Source organism: Typopeltis vanoorti, chromosome 22 (assembly GCF_054136105.1).
Source record: "Typopeltis vanoorti isolate ZY-2024b chromosome 22, IOZ_Tvanoo_1.0, whole genome shotgun sequence".
NCBI lineage: Eukaryota > Metazoa > Arthropoda > Arachnida > Uropygi > Thelyphonidae > Typopeltis > Typopeltis vanoorti.
The window spans coordinates 52,195,021-52,199,896 of NC_143570.1; the positions used below are offsets into that span (position 1 = coordinate 52,195,021).

The window sequence follows — 4,876 nt, forward strand, 5'->3', positions numbered from 1 at the left end:
TCATAGAAACACGCAATAAAAATTGGTATGTATGCACATCGCTACAACAAACAACTATTCTCTGAACGAAAGTAAGTTAATCACGTGGCTCAGTGTTAAAAGTCGCATGCCTACATTAAAAATGTGTGAAAATATATACTTTCTATTTCTAACAATGGTATCAGTATATATTTATTTGAATCTATAATAAATTATATATAAATACCATGTACTCTAATTTTTTTAACTAAAGTTGTCTGACACCTTTTTTTTTTTTTTTTTAAATTGTCAATATAAATGAACGGGAAGGAGAATACGTTGCTTAAGGATTCATTCAATCCAATACCCTTGGAGGGTAATGGATGGCAATGCTGTAGCCAGTGAAGTTCTAACTGAGGCTCGGCTATTGCTGTTACCTTCCTGCCATGATCAGAGCTTTAATAGCTCAATAACACCTTATCCCTACACTGTCCTCTACAGATAACGGGGAAGATGAAAAGCATTCTTGCTTCGCCCCTTTAAGCCAGTCCTTATAAGGATAAGGACGTTGCTTAAATTTTTTGAATTCCTTCTTCAAAAAAAGATAATTTTTAATTCCTGGATGATAAATTTAAGACAATTTAGCCCGTTGTATATTGACTGGAACTTTTTAATAAATGTTATCTAAAAATTCATTGCGTATTCGTTTCTTTCAGAAGTAACATGTAATTTTCTTTTATTTTATATTTTCTTAGAAATATCATGTAATTTTCTTTTCCTTTATTTTATATAAATTTTCTTCTGTCTCCATTCAAGATAATAAACAGTCAACTATACTTTTGACATTCAGAGTGAACAAAGTCAATCTCGAAAAAAATAATCGATATTCGACGTACGTAGGCTGAGAGCGTGAAAATGAAAAGAGCGAAAGTGTTCCCTTAATCGAAGAAACCCCTCCCTCCTCTTTAAAATATCCATTCACTTTAATTTCTTCAACGCTACATTATTCCCAACAAACTAATAAATAGCTTAAAATATCATTGGAGAAATGACGCCTTCACTTGACTCCGTTGCCATCCGCTAGATAGGCGTGCAATAGCCAAGTGATTCATTGTTATTACGAGCATGCGCATATAGTGCACTTTTCATTTCTATCAACGCAAAGATTCGGTGAAATGACATACACAATGGGAAAAATGCTAACAGAATGTTGATATTACAGAGAAAACGTGTATAAAATTCTATTCAAAATATTCTAACGAGATTAACTCCACTTCTGCGCTGATATTATAAAGAAATTATTGAAAACGATAACGTGTGGGGGTATAGCTCAGTGGTAGAGCATTCGACTGCAGATCGAGAGGTCCCCGGTTCAATCCCGGGTGCCCCCTGAATTTTTTTTTTATTTTTTATTTTGCGTAATATTTAAACAATTTTAACTTTAATCCTCTGTATTTCAACCAGGGCTTAATATATATATATATATATATATTTGAAAATAAAAATAAATAAAATTTAAAAAATTAATGATAAGAAATAAATAAATAGTATATTTATTTATTTATTATGGATCTCAATTCGCATCAGCTCTGTCGTATGTAATTCAGTTATTTAACTTTCACTACATTATGCTATTAATGTCTAATCATGTTTTCTGTTTGAACCTGATTGATGGCAATTTCTCACGACTAAGGGCAAAAGGAGAAAGGGGAGGGAGTTAGGATAAGGACTATCCCTAAGACCAAGTGCATAACCACTTTGCTAAATGATTCCTGGAAGTCTTTTGTGCTTGTCCTCTGATAAGGTGATAATTATGGGTGAGAGATATTTGACACCGTTGTTCAAGTAACGGCTGACCTCCGTGAGACCAACACGAAGTCGTGAGTTCGATTCGGAAAGCACCGCGCGTGTTGGAAGCGAGCAACATGATTTGAATGTCACACGGTGTTACCTCCCACTTGAAAAATGCGAACAGCAGTGGAAAGAGTTAGTCACCAATCTCGACCTTATAGTAGGGTACATAAAAGACAGCTCGCATTTTCACACATTCTCTCATTCCGAATTAAAAGGATAATGCGTCTCAGGAGTCGGGAGGAAATACGAAATGATAAAAGTAAAATTTTAACAAAAAGAAGAAGAAGAAATATTTCATTCTTTGTTAACACCATTTTTGTGAATTTTTAAATAAGAATATTTCACAGACATCGGCACAAAGTTTTCTAAATATTACTAACTCTAATCATCCAAATATTTATAAAAAAAGTATATATATAATCAAGAAGTACACTGAGTGGTCAGTTTATTAGGCACACCTAACATCCAGCTACTCTTCCCTTAACGCTAATTTAAAGGAGAAAGAGATGTTACTCGATATTAGCCTTAAATCTTAAGGCTAATATCGAGCAACATCTCATTTGGGTAAAAAAAAAAAAAAAAAAAAAAAAAATCCACGAATTACTTCATCTTTACAATGTCATTGTAATACTTCGTATCTATTTGTTAGTGAATTTCTTTGTGGTCTTTGCTTTTCATAAAAACGGCGTTGACGCTATCGATTCAACAACTTCTTATAACTGATATTGGTGTCATTACTCGATATGCGTTATTATGAATTTTATATAAAAAAAAGTACTGTGGTGCTCCGCGAGACGGAGCACCCCGACTGTGATGCAGTAGAAACCTAGCGAACCGAGCTGCATTTGTTGATCGAAGGTCCGCGCGGTTAGCTTCGCAACCATATGCTTAGGGAAGGAGTGTCCTAGGTTAGATTCCCGTCGATGACGTGAGGAGCTTACGGATCTTCCTCAGCCATAGCCAAGTTAGCCGATCTTGGGCATGGACAGCAGGGTTTTCCCTCCCGATTTACCTGGGGTTTTTCATCCCGCTAGCAGGCAAACCAGCCCCGTGAACACACACGGATTACAGTCTGGAATATGCCCTTAGAGGATGCAGCAGTGGAGTGGCGAACCGGCTGCATTAATACCCCGGTAACCCCTCATTAGGGAGGACTGAACCCGTCCTAGACAGAGGATAAGGATAGGATAGGATTAAAAAAAAAAGGGCTTATTTTGTTTCGTGATCAACTTGAATTAAATTAAATAAGGAATTACGGGGAGTTCCCATTTTCGCCTAAACCTTTGGAACGTTCATGTTTCAAGGTTCATTACACGGCTGATCCCACAAACTCAGCTGAGATTTAACAAACAAATCACGCATCAAGATCAAAGCATTACAGAGATTTCTCTTATCCCAGACAGGATTCGGACCCAGGTCCTGCCAAGGGGGGGGGGGAATGTCACGTTGTTTTCGTTTCGAGACAAGTTTAGGCAGAGGGAAGTCTACATGCTGACTACGGTGTTTTTTGGACGTTCATTACGAACGAACCAAAAGCAGGAAAAATATTAGTTTTTTTCTTTTTCATTCTCGCGAATTATTGTTGTCAAACCATAATAAACTGTTTTACTAATTACAAAAAGAGAATAATCATCTGTAATAAAATTTATCTTAGATAAAAAAACAACAATAACTATATATTCTTCAGAAAATAACAAATTTATATGGCCAAACTTTCGTCACAAAACTTCTTGTATATGAATACAAAAATGTAAATCACCATCTGTGAGGTAAGACTAACTCATTCAAGCATTTTTTTACTAGAATAAATGAAGTAAAAAAAATCATATAAACAATGACTGAGATTGGTAATCTCAGGAGAAGGGGAAACAGGGGCTAAACTAGTTCAGGTCACGTGGGGGCGACGATCGATGAACTTCTTCATAGGATTAAGTTCTGTATCACAGTCTAATAGTCTATTTACATGATTATTTCATGTATTTTATTCAAAAATCTGTACATTTTCATTAAATATTTGAATGATTTTCTTAAATATTATTTTTAAAGTCATTTGAGAATCGTTAAGATTGTTCTGTTCTTTTGCACGAATGGCACTTGATCATTTTACTGATCATAAGTATGTACGTGCATTTTGCTCGTAAGAATACTTGCTTCTTTCACCCTCTTTCTCTCATACTATTTATTTTTTCCCTTAACCAGTTTCTCCTTCGGTCCCAGTAAGGCGATCTCCAAGCAGGGATAAATTCCTTAATGACATAAAGGTGAAATGAACCCAACAAAGCCCTTGAAGATTTAATCGTTTATATTATCTGCTCCTATTCGAACTCGTCAAATCGTTTATCATTTCTAGACGCGAGCTGAAGTTTCGATAAGGAAGTTGCATGTACTTCCTTCCTTTTATAATGATGCCCACACATCTCTGAGACAAGTTTTTCTTGCTATAACCTATGCCGAATAACCACTTTATATTTAATGGGTTCGCACACACACACACAAGAACGGTCTGATCACTACAATTGAAGGGGGAAAAAAGAAGGTTCAACTACCAACATGTGTACTCGTTATGTTACATGCGTCTAACCGAATTCTATAATAAAACTTCCACAAGACTCGTCATATGATCTCGGAAAATAATATAACTCATCGTTTAACCGCTCACGATCTGTAAGTGAGTCAAGAAACACGGATTTGTATTAGTCAGTGATGAATTAACAATCAAGAAGGATCAACGGAAGGTAGATGCGTACAAAAAGAGTGGGAGTGTGATTGCTACAGAGGCACGAATTGCCCGGAGAAGAAGAGGACTTGGGTTCAAATCCAGACTGAATGTCGTTTGCAATATATGGAAGTTGTCGAAAAAACAAAAATTAATGGATATCATACACCCATCTCATGACCTTTGCTGCCTCGATGGTGGTACACATCCATCCATTATTGTCAAAATTAAGTTCTGAAAACCAATTAACTTAGCCATAATAGGATACCAGGACTATATTGAAAGCATAAGTAATTCCTTATTCAGAAATTCTCATTTTTATATTTGAATTCGCAGCAAAAAATACAT

General features: G+C 35.7%; 1 non-coding gene across 1 annotated transcript; it reads left to right on the top strand.

Annotated features, from left to right (window-relative positions):
• Nucleotides 1–1,277: 1,277 nt before the first annotated feature.
• On the top strand, nucleotides 1,278–1,349 carry TRNAC-GCA (transfer RNA cysteine (anticodon GCA)). The gene has a single exon. It is a non-coding gene; the product is annotated as a tRNA-Cys (tRNA).
• The last annotated feature ends 3,527 nt before the right edge of the window (nucleotides 1,350–4,876 follow it).